Source organism: Manis pentadactyla, chromosome 4 (genome assembly GCF_030020395.1).
Source record: "Manis pentadactyla isolate mManPen7 chromosome 4, mManPen7.hap1, whole genome shotgun sequence".
In the NCBI taxonomy this organism is placed as follows: Eukaryota; Metazoa; Chordata; class Mammalia; order Pholidota; family Manidae; genus Manis; species Manis pentadactyla.
Genome location: NC_080022.1, coordinates 131,261,525 through 131,281,613, shown reverse-complemented (window position 1 = coordinate 131,281,613; position 20,089 = coordinate 131,261,525). Strand labels below are relative to the sequence as shown.

The 20,089-nt window shown below is 41.5% G+C and overlaps 1 long non-coding RNA gene across 1 annotated transcript; it reads left to right on the top strand.

Annotated features, from left to right (window-relative positions):
* The first annotated feature begins 284 nt into the window (after nt 1–284).
* LOC118933461 (uncharacterized) lies at nt 285–19,863 on the top strand. The gene is made up of 3 exons (XR_005033123.2): nt 285–396; nt 1,392–1,554; nt 19,690–19,863. It is a non-coding gene; the product is annotated as an uncharacterized LOC118933461 (long non-coding RNA).
* Nucleotides 19,864–20,089: the final 226 nt, after the last annotated feature.

The window sequence follows — 20,089 nt, the reverse complement described above, 5'->3', positions numbered from 1 at the left end:
GTTCCTAGTCTAGTTGGGGGCAGGGAGATGGTGAAGCTGAAAGATTAGCAACTACCGAGATAACGGCTATGTAGTGCACTAAGTTTTGCAAGAGGGACATCAAACCTAGACCGGGAGGCTATCTGGAGGAATTAAGGTCTGAACTTCGATTGTTCGTTGAAATGCATTCTGTCATTATAAGAGAACTACAGGCAGGCACATGGCGGCTTAACTACAGACTACAATTCCCAGTATCCTCAGCATTTAGTTTTGATCATGTGACTAAGTTATGCCCAGTAGAATGAGTGGAAATTAAGCGGGCCACTTCTGGTCTGGACTCCAAAACATTCCAACGTGCCTTCTTGCATGTGGTGGTGACCCAGCTTCAGTCGTGCAGCTGACCAAGGGGGCTTGAAGGTAGGCAGAGCCAGGCCTGGACGAAACCTGGATTTCTGAATGACCACTGGGAACAGAGCTTACCCCACTCCCTTGATGCTCATCTCAGAACTGCTATGTGAGCAAAAGGAAATTCGTATTCTTTAAGCCGCTGCATTCTGGAACCTCTTTGCTAGCCTACTCTACCAAATACAGGGAGTAGATAGGAGTTCGCCTGGTAAAAAAAGGGAGGGAAGACAGACTCCAGAGCACCTAGCTGAGAGAGAACCTGGTGCATTCAGGGAGCGCGGGGTAGTTCCAGATGTCTGAAACAATGGCTGCGGGAGCAAGGGTGATGTCTCAGTCAGCTGGAGCTGCGGTAATAAAATACCTCAGACTGGCTGGCTAAAACAACAGACACTTACTTCTCACAGTTATGGAGGCTGGGAAGTCCAAACCAAGGCGCCTGGAGACTAGGCTCCTGGGAAGGGCCCTCTGCCTGGCTTGCAGACTGCCTTCTCCCTGTGTCCTCACGGGGCAGGGAGAGGAAGCTCTGGTCTTTACTGCCTCTTCTCACAGGGACACAAATCCCATGAGGACCCACCCTCGTGAGCCTCCTCTAACCCTAATCACGTCCCAAAGGCTCCACCTCCAAATACTATCTCGCTGGGGGTCAGAACTTCAACACAGGAATTTGAGGCAGGGGGTGCAGGTGGCGGGGGGACACAAACTTTCATCCCGTAACGTTCAGGTGGGAAGAAGGAAGACTAGGCCACATCTTGGACCTTGTGTGGGAGGCAAGGAGCTTGGATGTCATCCCATGGGCTGTGGGGAACCAAGCTGGGGAGTGACAGGATCAAATCAGCTTTTTGGTTTCTTAGCTGCACATTTTTAACTGTATGAAATATTTCAGAAGACTAGCCAATATACAAAGCTTGAAAAACACATTACAGAATATGTCCCTCGTATTCCTTCCCCAATTCTCCCATAGTATTCAGCTTAGTATTTTGTTTGTTTTCATTTTTTGTATTTTTCAGGGCACTTGGGTAGGGCACGAATGGAAACAGGACATCATGGCGAGCTTCTAGTGTGTCTTCAGCACTGTGCCAAGTACTGGAGTGTACCCATACTGAGGAAGCAGCGTCAGCTGGCTGGAAAAAAAAGTTGCGTATTCTCAGAATGACTGCTTTCTGAGACCAGGTATGGCTTGTTTGGAGGGGGCACTGGGCTTGTGGAGCACAGATACAGATTGGACGGAATATTTGTAGAGAGTTTCCAACCATTACCTTATTCTGATTCATGTGAGGATAACGGTGCAGTCAAAAGATATCTGAAATATGTCTCTGGAAGTTTCAAAGTTCTGATATGGACTTTGAAGAAGTTGAGGATACAGGTGGTGTTCCATTTTTTCATCCAACTGATGTGTGTGACTTTGGAAGAGAAAGGAGAGGATATGCGGAGTGAGCAGCTGCTGATTTGATGGTGTTAATGGGGATTTCATTTCCTGGGCAAAAACCCAGATACTAGAATAGGAGGCTACTGGCAAAGGACAGAAAGTACCACTAAGACAGGGAAGAATGTGTTTGGTAGGAGATTTCCCAAAGGCATCAAAGGGCATTTTAAAAGATTATTATGGGACACAGAGTGGACAGCTGTTGTTTTGTCTGCTCAGCGTCTATTTGCCGTCTTCTTATAAAAGCCTTTTTATCTTTGAAGGGAAACCGTTGACTTTCTACTCAACGGCCAAAGAGGGTTGATGCCATCTTTTGGCTCCAGAAAAAGTCCATCAGAATCTCAATGACTGGTTCAGAGGTGGCCACCACATTCCCTGGTTTGGATCTGTTGTCTCTAGGACTTTGCTGAAGTGATTGGGAATGAGGTCTGCTTTCTTTCTCTTTAGAGTGGCTGAGAGGATAGATTATAAGCTTAGAGCAGCTGAATGCCACCTTGCCTCAGCGAGACTGAGGATGAAGTCAACAGGGCAGAAGGCTGAATCTGATGATGTATAAATTCCTGAAAACATGAGAGCACCTGGATTTAGCCATGCCTGAAGCTAGCCCTACCCCTTTGGACTTGTTAGTTATGTGAGCCAATATTCTTCCTCCCTTTTTCTTGCTCTTTCTCTGGTTTAGTGTAGTTACAGTTGGCTTACTACCACTGATAGTTGAGGAGAAAGTGAAAAAGAGCCTTTGTGATATGGGCAGAAGCAGGATAACAGAGACATTGCCATTATTCTTGAGCAAAAATAAAGACAATTGGACCAGAACTTTCTTTATGGCCTTATGCATCTATCTCCTAATGCAAGGGGTATAGGGAATGGATGAGGCAAGATTTTCATCTTATTTGAGAAAATATATAATTTCCTAAGCATCACTGCCACTTGGAGGGGATTGAAAATTAGGAAGTGACATTGGAGGGATATGTGTCATTTAAAAGATGCAAATCTCATAGAAAGGGAAAATGGTGTAGCATTATCTGCAAAGATGTGTCCGTCAGTGTGGAGAGCTTCTGGATTAAATGATAATGAGGAGAAGCACAGAAAGAAGACCCCGCTGCACCCCCACTGCACCGCGCTGACCCCTGTGACAGAGGAAGCTTCCACAGGATGCATTCCTAATACATAGCACAAAGGCCATGGAACAGGGTTTTCATGGGGAATTCCACTTGTCCAGACATAAGCTGGAATTCTCCTTTTGCTAAAGTTTACAACATCTGATAAATTATTAACTAACTTTGCTAACAGTTTCTCAAATTACTTGAATAGCAATCGAAGAAATGTTCTTTTATTTTTTAAAAAATAATTCTCCTTCTTGAATATAAAAGGATGACATCCCTTTTGTGCAAAATTGGTTAATATGGTGGTGTAAGAACAACCACTTATAAATCTATTTCCCAGATATAAGTGATGGGACTTGTATTTTGTGCCAGATGCTGGCTAAGTATTTTATAACTAGGCACATTTAACCTCCACAGCAATTTTAAGAGGTACATTCTACTATGATCCTCATTTTGTAGATGAGGAGACTGAAGTTTAGCAAAGCTAAAAAATTCCTGAAGCCAAATTGGTGTTATAGTCAGGATTTGACCTCAGCCATCTGGAGCCTAACCGCTGTACTATGTTATGTATTTCCTTCCACGTATACTAAATTTCTCATTTTATTGTATATTTATCATTTTGTAGCTTCCCTTTTCCTCCCTTCCATTTGATACTACGAGTATCCCATTTTCTTAAGAATAATTGTTTTTATTAATTTTTTTTTGATAATAGTTATATTAAAAATTTTTTTAATTTTTGAAAAATTTATTTAAAAAATAAAACATTAAAATTTTCTTATTAAAAAAATTTACACACATGTAGAGAGACTAATGTAAGGGTGCTCATGAACCTATCACACAGTTTCAACAATTATCAACCAATCTTTTCTTTTCTCCATCCATTTCCCACTCCATTGTCTAAAGCAAATTGCAGACATTGTATCATGTTACCATTTCAGTATGCAATTTTAGTAATTCCTGAGTATTATCAGATATCCAGTCTCCTCAAATGTTTACAATGTAAGTATTATTGAAAATGATATTCAAAATTTGGTTCTGAGGACACATTGGTAGAATTGGTGAGTTGTATGGAAGTGCCAGAAATCTTGAACCAAAGTGACCCTATCGTTCTGGAGTTTGCAACAGCAAACAAACAAACAAAGATGTGTCCCAGATGTAAGAACCCAGATTTCCAAATGTTCCATAGAAAGAAACATGTCCAACTCCACCCTGAACTGCATTGTTCAGTAAGGTAGCACTAACCATGGGTGGCTATTTATATTTAATTAATTACACTGAAATAAAATTGAAAAATCAGCCCCTCACTTGTATCAGTCAGTCACCTTTCAAGGGCTTAGTAGCCAGCCACAAGTGGTTAGTGGCTATTATATTGGCAGTGCAGATATAGGACATTTCCAACATTACCAAAAATTCCACCGGATACCTGGTCTAGAGTCTAAGAAGGAAGAGGATTTACATGGAGCAATGGATTCTAAACAATTTAAAAACTCCGCATTTATAATTGGGGAAGGTTTTGAATGCGTGCAGTGTGCCTGAATGGAGGACGTGACCAACTTAACATTCAGGAGGAAGTAGACTATATACCTCAGCTCTCATTGCTCATTTATTTAACAGCTTTAACTGAACAGTACCCACGTAGCCATGTGCCAAAAAGAGGTTTACCTTATTTTTATAACTTAATTCCTTTTCTCTAAAAAAAACCCCTATTCATGCTCAGCAGTGGAAAAATTGAAGTTAGCCCAATCTTATAAATATCAGCTGTGTCCAGTCATTTCTAGTTTAAAATAGTTTCATTTCAAGGAAACATTCTATCACATCCAGATAGTGTAGTTTTCTATCACATTCTGGTTTAGAGCCCTGCCCTGGGCTTGGGAAGCAGAGGACAGCTTTGTCTGTTGGTGCCCCTTCCTGTCCTCCTCGCAGCCCCTTGTTCTGAGACCCTTTGTGGGAAGTAGAGGAGGACCCCTCCTTTCTCTGTCAGGCCATGCTTCCCTGGTTGACCAGGCCCTCAGTATCTGTTGCTAGCTGTATACATGGCTAGATCTACCTTTGGGTAGTTTCTGGCAGGATTCAACTACAGTGTTGTGCAGTTTAGGCAATAACCCCTGGCAGTGTGTCTCTGTCCAAGGTCCTAGGTTGGGTGGACCCTCAAAGGCAGTGGTCAAGCTTTCAGATCTTCAGCCACTCCATACCCAGCAGAATACCCCTCCTTGGTCAACTAGGTTGGCTCTCCTGGGTTGGCCCACCTTTACTTGGGATGGTGGGACCTTCCTAGGTCTCCTATGGCATTGCAGGGGATTGGCCACCATCCTCTCTGTGCCCAAATGTGCAACCCACAACCGCTTCCACCAGTATCATGCTGGGTGGGCTCTTTGTGAGTTGTCAACTGCCATTAAGTCACTCAGAAAAGAAGAGGGTACATTCCCCAGGTTCCAGAGTCATTCTTCTACCTCACTGTTTGTCCCTTGGTGTCCCCCAATTTGAGAAGACAGGTCAAGAGTCCCCATATTGCATAGAATGGGGGGAATCATTGAAGATACACTTACTTCAGGAGGAACTCTGCTCCCTCTCAAAGATGTGTCCTAGTTCATTGTGGTCCTCCAAGCCTATTCTTTATCTTTGCCGGCTGCTAAAGGCTACTAACCGTTTAAAAGGGGATATTAATTATCTATTGATGCAGATAAAGTTACCCCAAAACTTACCAGCTTAAACAATAAACTATTACTATCTCACATAGTCTCTGAGGGTCTGGAATCCAGGTATGGCCTAATGGGGTGGTTCTGGCTCAAGTTCTCTCATGTGGTTTCAGTCAGCATCTCAGAAGGAGCTGCATCATCTGAAGGCATGACTGGGGCTGGAGGAGCTACTTCCAAGATGGCGCCCTCACATGGATGCTGGCAAGGGGCTTCAGCTCCTCACCACATGGGCATCTCTACAGGGCTGCTCATGACATTGCAGCTGGCTTCCCCCAGAGCAGCTGATCTCAAAGAGAGAGGATGACCAAGGTGGAAGTGTCTTTTATAACCTAATCTCAGAAGTAACATACCATCTCTTCTGTCATGTTCTTTTGGTCTCACAGACCAAACCTTGTACACGTGTACATAAGGGTAAAAAGAGCAGGAGGCAGATATACTAGGGGTTAAAGGAGGCTGGCCACCATGAGGGTCATTGATTGTAAGGATCTGGCTGGGAATCAAACTCTCCTTTAACTTAGCCTTTTAGAATTAGGCAAGTTGTTTTCACCATGCATGAGTTTTTCCAGGAAAAACCCAGTAAGAGTCTTTGTTGCAACTACTATTACATTTTGGTTTTATTATACAAATGTGGGGTAAATGACCAAATTTCTAGAATCTCCCGCCAGCTTTAGTTCATTTACATATCAGTAGGTGCTTACCACTGCAGAGCCTCCCTTCCATTCCTGGTGTGTAATTGGGCTGGTGTCTGCCAGTCACCAACGACCCGTCAGTGGAGTTCCTCCTGGAAGGGGCAGCAAGAGGTAGAGAGGGCACGGTGTCTGCAGAGCACGAGCCATCAGAGGAGACAGACGGTGCAGAGCCTGGCCAGCAAAGTTGAGAAAGTTGTGAGGAATAAAAACGGTTTCTCACAACTTACCCTTTTCCTTGACTTATTTCAGTTTCAGTGGTTTCATAGAAGGATTTGCCCTGGGCTGGGAGCACCTTTCCCCCCAAGAGCTACAAGTAACATGTATTAATTGTAGAAAAGGAAAAGAAACACAGAGAATTAAAAAAGCAGATAAAAATAATCTTTTAGTTTACCATTCAAAGGTAAGCTCTGACATTATGGATTTACAGAATGTTCTTCTGTATGAATATTCTCCATGTTTTTAACAACTCTTTTTAAAACACCTATTATATGCCAGTAATTCTGCTTTGAAGAATTAAAGAAATATTCGAGACTGTGAGCAAGAAGTTAGTTACAACCAAGGTAATCCAACACATTTATCCAATAATCTTGATATTATTTTACATTTTTTTTTGTATTTCAGATTTATAAATCTTTCTCTTCATGGTTTCTGGTTTCAGAAGTTCCTATTCTCATCTAAGTTTTCATTAATTAGTTTTTAAGTGGTAGGATTTCAAAAAAGTTTCTGCTTTCATTGGCATTATAATAAAAAATGTATAATTACAGCCATTCAGTGTCCTCCCATAGCTACACTTTGCTTTCATCATTTTTGTTTCTTTGCTGTTTTTCTCTGAATTTTAAAAAAATGTTTCTAGTTCATCCCTACATAAGAATATTCACCTTTTTAAAGTTTTGAAATCCTTAAAAAATTTAATTACATAATTAAAGCAGGCAAAAAAATATTCATAACATATAAAAGATATAAGCCAGCTATCAGTTTAAGAAATCAGTAATACCAGTATCTTAGAAACTCTCTCCTCCACCCTGGTAACTGCAATCCTGAAGTTTGTGGTAATCGTTTTCTTGCATTTCTTCATTGTCTTACAACAAACATATGTATGTTTATATAATATATGGTCTAGTTCATGTAATTTTTTGTTATGTAAATGCGAAGTTGTATATGCTTTTCTGTGAATTGCTTCCCCTCCCTTCCCAACATTATGTTTGTAAGATTCATCCATGTTGACGAATGTGGCTGCAATTAATTTTTACTGTGCTGTAGTATTTCACTGTGTGAGTACACCACATTGTATCAATTCTGCTCATGGACATTGGGAAATTTCTGGATTCTTGCAGTTACAAACAATGCTGCTGTGAACATTCTAGAGGATGTCATCCAGTACACACATGCAAGCAGTCATTCCTGAACTTGGCTGCACATTGGAATCATGTGGGAATTTTTAAAAACTATTGATGTGCTGCTCACACCCCTAAGATGTTCTGATTTAATTGGTACAGGTCTGACCCGGGCATTTGATTTTAGAAAGTAGAGTTGGAACCATTGTCCTTTTGTATCTGCCTGGAGTGAGATTGCAGGTCATAGACCAGGGGCATCTTCAGTTGTACTGGATATTGTCAAATTGTTTCTCATAAGGGAGGTGCAAGAGTTCCAGTTGCTTCCAATCTTCACCAATATGTGGTCTTGTCTGATTCAAACTTTTTTGATAACATCAATTTCACCATTTGTGATGGGAGTTGTGAACTTTAGTCTGCTTTTTTTTTTTTTTTTTTTTTAGTTTCCTTATACTCCTCCTTTATCAACCTTTTTATTGATCTTGGCCTGTTGCATTTTTATCTGAGTCTGTTTTCTCCTTATGGTTCTATATTTCAGAAAGGCCATGTCTTCTTATACCTTATGTGGATGCTAAAAGTTTCCCAGCATATTCCAGTTGATCCAACAATGGATGATTATCAGTGGTTTTGCTTTTCTGTGAGGCCTCCTAATCATGCGTCTGCTCCTTTTCTTTTTGTATTGTTTCATTGACCCCATGCTGGTTTAATTCTCTTAATTTGCTCTTGAAGAAAATATGATTGCATGCTTGTCAACATGTGAAAAGCAAATTGCCTGAGGTTCAGAGGGTTGAGGTCCCACTTCCTTGCCTGCCTACATGGAAGTGAGGCTTGCTGAGCACAGATGCTGGTCCACTTCCTTCATTGGGATGGGCTCTCACTTGGGATTCCACAGCCCTGTGAGGTGGTGTCTTCTCATGGCCCCTTCATAGGTTTTGGGGAGGACTCAGCTTTACTGATTCAACACTAGGTCTGCCTGTATTAATGGTGGGTGGGGCAGGAGAATATTAAAGTGCCAATGGCCTTCACTGAAAAATAGAAATGATAATAGCATCTGAAGATTAATCACACAGAAAGGGCTTAGCATAATGCCTGACAGATGGCAAACATTTAATGTGGTAGCTACCATCATTGTTATTGGTATAGTATTACTATATCGGATCTTTGTGTGCTATTGACATGTAGTATCATTACTATTCACCCCACTGGAAAGTAAGCTGCCACAAAGGTAGGGATTTTTGTCCATTTTGTTCATTTCTTTCTCCTCAGCAACTGAAAGAGTGCATGGCACATGGTAGACACTCAAGATATGTTTGTTGAATTAATAAATTTTGAGAATTTGGAGAGGCTATGGTAGGAATTGCTAACTATGTGCCATTTTGAGTCAGAAGTTGACAGTGTTTATAATAGTGAATAATTTGAATCAACCTACATATCAAGGAGCATGGGTTAGTTGAATAAATTATAGTACATCATATGCTGGAATCCTTTTTCCCTATTGCAAATCATATTGTACAAAACTTTTTGATGGGAAATCTTTACTTTTATTGTTGGAATGAAAAAAAGGGAGTTACAAAACAGGTACAGTATGGTCTCAAATATATAAAAAGTAAGTGTGTATATAGAGAGAAAAATGAAAGTAATATTACAAAGCATTCATAGTGGTTGTTTCTGGTGGTGGGATTAAAGATGATTGTGAATTTACTTCTTTAAGCTTCTTGCTATTTTCCAAATATGTTTATGGTAAGCATATATTATTCTTGAAATGAGAAAAAAATCATTATTTTCAACAGACACATACCAAAGATGAATTGAGTGGCATAAATCCAAGGGATGCAATACAGCAGTGCAAATCTAGACAAGTCATGTCAGGAAGGCTAAAGCTAAGAATGGGTTAGGGCTCAAAGGGAATTTTACAAGGCTACAGAATGGGTCCTGGATCAGCCAGCATTCTTAGGTGCAAGCAACAAAAACTAACTCTGGCTGATTTAAGCAACTAGGTAATCTATTGAAAGGATACAGAGAATTTCACAGAATTACCAGGAGGGCTGGAGGACCAATGTCAGCTGCAACCCAGTGAGAAACAGTGTTCCAGTCTCACCACAGAACTAGCCCAGTGTCTCCTCTGATACTTGGTGCAATGTCAACTCTGCTGCCCTTGGGAATGCGATCTCACCCCTGGGAACCACAGTCCTCATTATAAAGGTTATTCTAAACAAAAGAGCTACTCAAGATGTGGCCCTGGGAGAGTTAGAAAGGCAAATTCTCTTCCTCCACCCCAGAGCTACTGAGTCAGACCCAGCCTTTGGTATCTCAACAAGAGTTCAAGGTGATTCTTAAGGGCACTAAGGTTTGGTCAGCCTGGCTGCATAATCGCCGGTGATTCTTTGTATTCAAAATCCAAGAGGAATGTGTCCGATTGGCAGATCCTAGGTCATGTGTCTGCATCCTTACTGCAGGAAAGGCTAGGAAAGTTAAGTGTCGGCTGTGATCAGTTCTGCTTTGTACTAATATTTATTAAGAGTGCAGAGTTTTCAAGGTAGAGAAAAGGTTCAGGTGCTGACCCACAAGGGATGACTCGTGTCTACATCCTGTCCCAATATAGATGGACAGTCAAAGGATCAAGAAAGGATAAGATCCTTGTGTCAGGAGATGATGACGGAGACAACAGTGTTGCTTGATAATCATTTTGCTCTGGTCTTTGTCAGAACCAAGAAGAAATCTTCAAACTGAAAAATGCACAACAAATTGTTTAAAAATAAATTACAAACAGAAGTGTTAAGAGAGAGGTTTGGCCAATTCAATTCACTATTTCCAGAATGGTTAAAGAAGTAGAAGTACAAAAATAAAATTTAAAATACGTAGATAAAAATATAGAAGACTCTCTTTTTATACCTGAGGTAGTGAAGGATTTTAAAAATAAAATACAAAGATCACAAGCTATAAAGGAGAAAAAAAGGATATATTTGACTATATTAAATGTTAAATCTTTGTCATAAAAAGACACCACAAATAAAGTGACAAGACAAACCAAACGTTGGGAGAAGATATTTGTACCCATATAACTAACAAAAGATTAGTGTCTAGAATATTTAAAATGATTTCTAAATATCAATAAGAAAGAGAAAAAACAACCCAGTAGGAAAATATCCCCAAAATGTTGTTTTAGTTACTTGCTGCTGCATAAAAATTACCCCCAAGCTCAGCAGTTTAAAACAACAAACATTTATTATTTTCTCGAGGGTCGGGAATTCAGGAGTATCCAGCTGGGTGAGTTCTAGCCCTCAAGTTCTTCGTTCCTAGCCCTCAAGATGTCACTGAGACTTCGGTTATCTGCATTCACTCCCAAATTCATTCATACAGCTGTATTCTGGAGGACTCCGTTTCTTCCTGGCTGTTGGCAGGAGGCCACAGTTCCTTGCCACACGGGCCTCCCAGTCGGGCTGCTCACAGCATGGCAGTTGGCTTCTCCCGGATTGAGTGATCAAAGAGAAAGAGAATAGTGATCCAATAGAAGCTGCAGTGTCTTTTATGACCTGATCTCAGAAGTGACACGCCATGTCTTCTGCCATATTCATTAGCCTCACTGACCAACCCTGCTACAATGTGGGAGGCAGCTACGCAGGGGAATGAATATCAGGAGGCAGAGATTATGGCAGCCATCTTGGAAGCTGGCTACCACAGTTATGAACACACAACTCATAGAAGAAGAAACTCAAAACAACCAATAAATTTATGAAAAGATGCCCACTGCATCTAATATCCAGGGAAGTACACATTTAAATATTGAGGGTTATCTCACACCCAAAAGCTTAGTAAGCGTAAGTCTGACAATACCAACTATTGGTGAGGATGAGGGGGAAGGACCCACATAGTCCTGGCAGGAGTACACATCAGGACTAAACTTTGGAGTACCTTGTAGAGCAACTAGGTAACATAAATTGGAAGATGCTCATACCCTATGACCCAGCTGTTCCACTACGTGTCTACCTTAGAGGAACTCTTGAAGTGTGCTTAAGGATATTCATTGTAACATTTTTTGTGGCAATAATCTAACTGTACTTCAGCAGAGGATTTCTTTTTTAATGGGAGATTATAAAGCAGTTAAAATGAATGAATTAGATCTATATGTATCAATATGAAAACACTTCAAAAACAATATTGAGGAATCTTAGGAAAACATTCATGTAATGCTACTTACGAAAACCTTTCAAATAATAAATCAGTGATGTTCACTGTTCATAGACACAATTTGGTGTACTAGAGGTACAAAATACAAACTTTTCATACTCCTTCTTTTGGGGGCAGGAGGCAGGTAGGGCTGGGGCTTTCACTGTGTTTGAGACATCGTATATCTTCAAAAAGATATCTGAGACAGTATGACAAACTACTAACGTCTGGTTCATCTTCGTAGTGGGTACATGGGTGCAAGGAGGATATTAATACCACCCAACCACTGACGTACCCTAGGTATTGATCAGCCAGAACAAACACTGGCTATAGGATTGGAGCCCCATCTATGGTGCCAACCATAACCTCATTAGTGGCTGGATTATGGGTGAGTCCTTGAGAAGGACCAGGTCATATGTAAGCTGCCACCAGAACTGTTAGGTAGGTTTGCAGATGGTTATCTCTCAGGCTGAAGACACACCTAGTAGATTTCTATGGGGCCCAGTTCTGGTTCTGTCCTATTCAACAATTTTATCTGTAACTTCAGTGAAAATAGAGCAGGGACATTAGGTTTGTGAGGATAAATAAGCCCATCTTGACTGAACCTCCAGACTCTCCGTCTCATACTTGACTCTCAAGAGTCAAGACTGAGTCTCTAATGTATTAATCTCAAAGGTGGGAATGAGACACTAGAGCCAAGGAAATAAAATTAACAAAGTATAAATACAGTATTTCATTTTGTTTAAAATCAATTACTACTTATAGACAACTGGTCTGGCAGGCTGTCATGTGGAAATTCCAAGGGTCTTAAAGCCTTTTATAATCTACCCATGGGGGTGTCAACTAGTTTCTGGAGGGTAATTTGGTGATAGATAATCAAAAGCCTCACAAGAAAAGACAATCTTTTGACCAGCAATTCAACCTCTAGGAATTATTAAAAAATCATCAGATATGCTACTGAAATGAAGTGAGAGAAAGACAAATACTGTATGATACCACTTAAATGTAGAATCCAAAAGAGCTACCTCTCTGTCTGAGAGAGTAAAGTGGTCATTACCTTGAGCTGTGGGTGGGGAAAATGGGGAGATTTTGATCAAGGAAGGGCACAAGCTTCCAGTTATACCATTAGCAAGTTCTGGGGATGTAATGCACAACATGGTAATTATAGCTAACAATACTGTATTACATACTTGAAAATTGCTAAGAGAGTAGATCTTAAAAATTCTCACCACAAAAAGGAAATGGTAATTATGGGACAGGATGGAGGTGTTAGCTAATGCTATGGTGGCAATCATTTCGTAAAATATAAATCAAGTGTCAAATCAACATGCTGTAATCCTTAAATGTACACAATATTGTATATCAATTATGTCTACATAAAGCTGGGAATAAAAAGAAATCATCAGAAAAATATACAAAGATGGATGTAGAAGAGTGTTTCGCAAAGCTTCGTTTACAATAGCAAAAAAACACCACAGTAAAGAACCCATTCAGAGAGTATTAGTTAAATATATAACATACATTGGAATATTACACAACCAACAGAAAAGTCAATATAATACACATAGAAAATAGTCTGAAGATTTTACAAGAATATGTTTACAGTTGATTATCACTGGGTGGTGGGTTGTGAGAGTTTTTTAAAATTTATCTTCTGTTTATTTGTATTTTCTAATTTTCAAAGATTATGTATTGCTTGTATGATGAAGCAGTGAGCTTTAAAAATTTGTTTCAGCTCATTATCTAATACAATCCAACCGTGTAATGCTGCTGCTAAAAACTTGGCAATTTGTGTAATTAGAGAGGAGATTGGGAGAAATAATGATCCCTTATACCTTTCATGTTCCCCTGATGGGGGTCACATTTTAAGGGTTCAGAGGAGTGACATCAGGATGTTGATTTGGAAATTATGTTCCACAACTGACTGTTGAGAAATCAGGGCTATTTATCCCAGAAAGTAGATGACTAAGGGAAAGTATATTGTCCTGAAATGTTTGAATGTCCATCATATGGAAAATACTAGCTCAAAGTTGCTCCAGAAAACAGGAAACAGTTGCTCTAGAACACAGAAACGGGGTAGAAGTTACACGGAGGAAGAGTTTGAGTTTGCTATAGGGAAGACCTTCCTAACACCCAGGGGTGGTCACTATAGCCGTAATGAGTTACATCAGTTCAGGTTCTTTGGTTGCAATCAATGAAACAGACTCCAGTTAGCATATGCAGAAAAAAAAATTGTTGGTGGATTGGGGGTGCCTCATAGAAATAAGCCTGGGAAGCAGGCTTGGGGGAATAAAGGAGTAAGAGATGTCCTGGATTTGGGGTAGAAGGAACAACTCAACAGGATGCTACTGCTGGAATAAAGTAGACCCCCTTAAACGTTTTGGCATCACTAGATCTAGAACTCATGGAGGAAGTTGAATGAGCCTGGCTTGGCCAAGGGAAAGCAGGACATCTCACTGACAGCCCCGCTAAGATCTCACGCAATGGACAAGAGATCATTTCAGAGAGAGAGAGAGAGAGAGATGCTTCCATGAGAAGAGAGCATAAATCCCTAGGGACTAAACTGATACCAACACATTCTACTCAGCCAACTGTTTGCTTCAACACTGAAGGGCTTCAAGCAGAGGCTAAATGGCCCATGACTGATACCCATCTGCTTAGGCTATTGTAGGGGGACCCCTACATTAGATTGGGGGGCTGACGGACTACATGAGTTCTGTGGTCCCTCAGAAACCCAGGAAACCTAATATTCCATCTCTGAGTCAACTTTGGGTGTTTTGTAGGGGCCAGTGGCAGTTTTCATCCATGAATACTAAGGATGTGCTTCTTCAGACTCCCCAGTGTTCTCTTTACCATCTGATACGGTTCCATTATCCATGAATTAAACACACCTTTTGTGAACCCATGTATTTCATTATACTCCACCTCTTCCAGGTACTTATTTAGGCCCATCAGTTTATGAAATCCGAAAGGCCATGTGAATGAATACTTCTGTGTCCTGGTCCCCCAAATTTTGCTTCTAAACATTTACAGATGTCCCTCATTGTCATATTTTGGGATTTGGTGAACAAGTTTATGTTTGCCCTTAAAACTCCTTTCATTTTAAAACCTGAGGGCAATTAGATCTTTAGCCCTGCTGCTTGCATTCTCCACCCCGGGTTTATTAGCCTGTGGAATGATCTTTTCCGGGAAATCACAGGGCAAGTGATTATGGGATGGAGTGACTCCTTGTCTTCCTTAAATGGGAGGGTTTCCTCCCACTGATCAGAACACCACGTAGTTAGAACGAAACTTGGGTGAAAGGAAAGATGCTGAGAATAGGAGACAAAAGGAGAAAGGGACCAATATGGGATTCCCACCCCATGCTGGGCACCCTGCTAGGTACTTGTGTAGCCAGGATTCTTAGGATAAGCACAGAAAATCACCGAAGCAGATTAAAGCAGAAAAAATCCCTACAATTTGGAGGCTATTGGGTAGTCCCCAGAATTCTCAGAAATACTAGATAACCAGCCAGAGCAAATGGGCAGGAACCAAGGGGAATTTGCAGTCAGAGAACAGCAGACCCATGGCACAGAACTGGTTCAGTACAAAAACAATGCGGCTGCCAGCACCATTGAGTTCCGGAGGCCAGGGCTCGCCCTGCTGACCCCTCTGGGCCAGAGAGTGGAACCACTGTCACTTGCCCATCACTGTCATCCCTTATCCCAACCCATCCCTCCTACAAAGCTTCAGTTCCCCTCCTCACCTCGCAATGCCCAGGAGAGCTGACGGCGCCCGGTCTCCGGCTGTGCCTGAGCTGTAAGGGAGGCTGGGAGAGGAGGAGCCAGGATTTTCTACTTCATTAGTTACAGCAGGACTCTGCTTCTCATTTGGGCAGCCAAAAACCTCCAAAATTCCACATTAACACTTGACATATTTTCTAATCCAGTCCCCTTAGCAACCACAGGAGCAGGTCTTTCCTCCACCTTTCAGATGACAAATTGAAGTTCGAGTACATGGCAGTAACTGAACTGAGGTCATACAGGGAGTGGGCAACCTAAGGAGGGCTAGAACTCTGTCCCCCTTCCTTATCTGGCTTACCGTGATGTCCCTTCTATGTTGGACACTCTAGTTAGCTCTTGACACAACAACCCTATGAGCTAGGCATTCTTACATCTGCTTCACAAGTAGGGAAACACAAGTTCCCTTGAGGTTCTCAGTTCATAAGTAATGGGCAGCAAGGGGCATGGCATCAGAGTCAGCCCTTCAACCACTACACTGCACCAATTCTTGGAGAAGGAAAGAGAGTGAATCCTCTTTTTTTCATGATTTCAACCTTTGTTAGGCAGGCCTTGGGAGGCCATGCCAGGTGACCACCCAGGCACGCATCTCAGGCAATAGGACGCTAACCACTCTGTAACCTAAGATCGGAAGCTTGGAACATTCTCAACTCCTGGCTTCTCACTCCACTTAAATGACAAATTGCCAAGTTCTTTTTCACATGCAAGATGTGTCTTCAATTGCTCTTTCTCCTTCATGCCCGAAACCACATCACTGGTCCAGGATGACTTTATTCCAGTTACGTTGCACCGTCCTCTCAATTGGTCTTCCTGCTGTCAGTCTCCTGCTTGAGCCCATCTGCATGCTGGTGGGCAGGGTCTTCATGGTGGACATCACGGATGACTCTCCGATATAATTTCACTTCAGAGGATTGGTCTAAGCTAGCCATGGCAAATGCCTCTGTCTTCCCACAGGGCCATGTGACCCAATGAAACCTGGGAAGAGGTATCTGCTAGAGAGGATGGTTCAAGATTTGGTTGTGCCTGAACATGTTACTGAAACTGCCATTTTGCAACCCGCCTCTTTAATAAAGCGATAACCAGGGTTTGCAGAGTGGAGACACAGAAAGATCAGGGGTCCTTGAGGGGTTGATTATCCTGTGCCTATGGCCTGCCTACTCCTGTTAGGTGAGATAATAAATGTCCTTACTGTTTAAGCCAGTTTTAATTGGGTTTCTGTTTTTTGCAGCAGAAAGTGTTGTCACTGGTAGTCATTTCGCTGAAATACAAATCTAATAATTCCCCTCCTCTGTGGTTTTGCATAGCTCTTGGAATCAAGCCTATGTTCCTTTGCATGGCTCACAAAACCCCTGCTGGGCTCGTGGTCCAGGCATGAGCCCCTGGTTCCCAGAATCTGTCTTCCAACCCTGTTGCCTAGTGCCTTAGCCCGTGACCAGACAATCCTGTTTCCTTTTCCCCAAACATACACTTCACCTCTATGCTGTTTCTTCTCTGTTCTTTTCCTCTTTCTCCATCTACTGGACTTCTATTCATCTTTCAGGGTTAGCTCAAGTGCCAACTTCTCTTTGAAGTTTTTTCTAATCCCCCAGGCAGAATTAAGGGATTCCTTAAGTGTCTCTGAGCACTTTGTGTCTGTGTTTTGGTACTTTCTGCAGCTTTACCCATAATCACTATCTGCTCCTTTGGTAAAACTTGAGCTCCTTAAAGACAAGGACTATGTTCCATCCACCTTGTAGCTCTGGTACTTTGCACAGGACCTAATTATTCTGTAAGTGTTAGTGAAATGTTTATTGGATGTCTTTTTGTTTATTCAAATTGTAGATAACCCAGTACATGGATATTAATTAATACTTTTTAAAATTGGAATGACCAAATATTATCATCAGTAATAATGTCTTTAAGGACTTTGCAGTTTAAGAAGCTCTTTAATATACATTGCCTTTAATATACAGTGAATCCTCATAGTATTCCTATAACACCAGTATTATCCCCACTTCACATAATATCTTCAGTTCTTCAGGTGAGAAAACTATATCCCATCAAAATATATTTGTTGAGTACATACAATTTGCATAAAGTACATACAATTTGCAAAAAGCAAGCTGTGGAGGTAGGTTGCAAAGAAGTAAAAACCGTAGTCTCTTCCCTCACAGAGTTTACAATTTACTTGGGGAGATAAGAAACAACATAAAATATTTCAATTTCAAGGACAAGGGCAGTGCAATACAACAGTGAAGAGATATTGAAGGCAGTAATTTACTATAGAATAAAACTGGGAAACAAAACATAAATACCATAAGAATTAAGATGCAAGGTAACACCATGGGCTTACAGTAGAGGTCCATGAAGGATCTTCCCAAAAAGAATCAAACATGAATTTTATTAAAGATCAGTGGGATTTCACAAAATGGACAAAAAGGAAGGCATTTCCTGTGGAAAGTGAAGGCTTAATGGGGTGAAAGTGCATTTCTGTTAGGCAAGGAAGAAGAAAGGATGTGAAAGTCTTAAGGAAATGAATGAGTGTTTGTTGAATGGGTGGATGGATGGTTGGGTGGGTGGCTGGATGGGAGGATGGATATGTGGGTGGATGGATGGATGGATGAACAGGTGGGTGGGTGGCTGGGTGCCTAGACATATAGATGGATTGGAAAGACAGTGGATACAGGATGGATGGAAAGATAAATAGATGAATAGATGGATAAATCCACAGGTTGTAGAGGGTGGGGCTCATTTTACTGAGATTGTCTTTAAACACAACAGCATCGTGATGCATTGTTTTCTCTTTATAGAGCAACTTGGTTTAACTTGTCCTGATAAAACAAAGACATTGTGGATATCGCAAATCACTTGCTGAATTAGGACATTTTACTGTGGTCAGAGCTACAAGGACAGGCCTGGGCTGAGGATGTAATCAGGCCAGTGTGGCCTTTTAATAACATTCTGTGTGGGTGTGTTTTCTCACAAACACAGATGCAGAGACACACACACAACTTTGGGGTTTTTCTTTCCCTTTTTACTGTGTCATGCCAAACTTCTGTTTTGACTGAATTGTCACTTGCCAACTTCCCATGTGTGGGTACCCAAAGCCCCATGAGTCGATGTAAATGAGACACTTGGATCCATAATAATGGTGGTAGCAAGTGCTTACATAACATGGATAAAGGATACAATTTAGCTGGTTGGGGAGAAGGATATTCTTTTTTTTTTATTTCTTATTTTGGTATCATTAATCTACAATTACATGAGGAACATTATGTTTACTAGGCTCCCCCCATCACCACATACTCCCCCCCACATACTCCCTTACAGCCACTGTCCATCAGCATAGTAAGATGCTGTAGAATCACTACTTGTCTTCTCTGTGTTGCACAGCCCTCCCCGTGCCCACCCCCCCCTACATTATACATACATGCTAATCATAATAGAAGGATATTCTTGATGGGAAAGTAGATTTGGCTCCAGAGTCCCACCCTTATGCCAGAAGAAACTGTGTCCTAGGTCGAAGCACTTATGTGATCCACATGAGGTAGGAGGTGCCCCCTCCACTAGCTTTCAATTCCTAACAGCTGATGAGGCCACAGTATTCACATAATATCTTCAGTTCATGCCTTCTCCGCAAGACACCCCCTCGTCTGTGTTCCCGGCACTGACTCCCTGCATGGGCTGCATCTGAACCCAGGGGCTTTTCTGCCAGCACAGGGGCTTTCCAGCCTAGAGCGTTTTCTGAGATGGACTTAGCTCTGATCTACTTCATAATATTTGGACTCAGCCTGAAATGTGCCCGTTTATCCTCCGTTTCAAAAAATTACCCAGCCTAAAATGGTTTGAGCAACCTTCAGTCTGCTGTCTTGTGGTTTCTCTGTGAAGGCTTTTCTGGCAGATGCTGTTGTTTGCCTCCACAATCTGGCCCTCTTCTGTTTCTTGCTGCCTTCAATTATGGAAGCTGCAAATCCAAATACAGAATTTCCCAATCTCCCTTGGGTTAGATGAGGCCATGTGACTTGGCTTGGGCTAATGATAAGAATAGGAAGTCTCTTTAGGGCTTTCTGTTTATATAAGACACATAATGAGAGCTCACTGATATTGCCTTTCCCTCCTTTCTCCATCTTGAATGCAGAGGTGATTCTGGAGCTGGGGCAGCCATCCTAGGATCATGATGCTAGAAGCATGTGGAAGAGAAGCCAATGCACTAAGAATGGAAGAACAGAAAGATAACAAGAGCTAGAACGACACAGTTGGCCTGCCAGATAAACAGTGAGACCACTTCCAATAAATGTCTGCATCATTTAAACCTTTGTTGTTGAGTTATCTGGTACTTGCTGCCTAACACATCCCTAACTGTTATGGTCTTCCAGTGCTTGGCTGAAGGATGGTGGTGAAGGACAAGAATGTGGGATCTTAGAGACTAACCTTGGCAGGAACAATGGGTGTGGGAAGCCAGAAACCTGGGGAGTGGGTTGATGAAAGGATTCCTCTGGCCATCTTTCTACTTGAGTTTTCCTAATTTCCCCTACTGC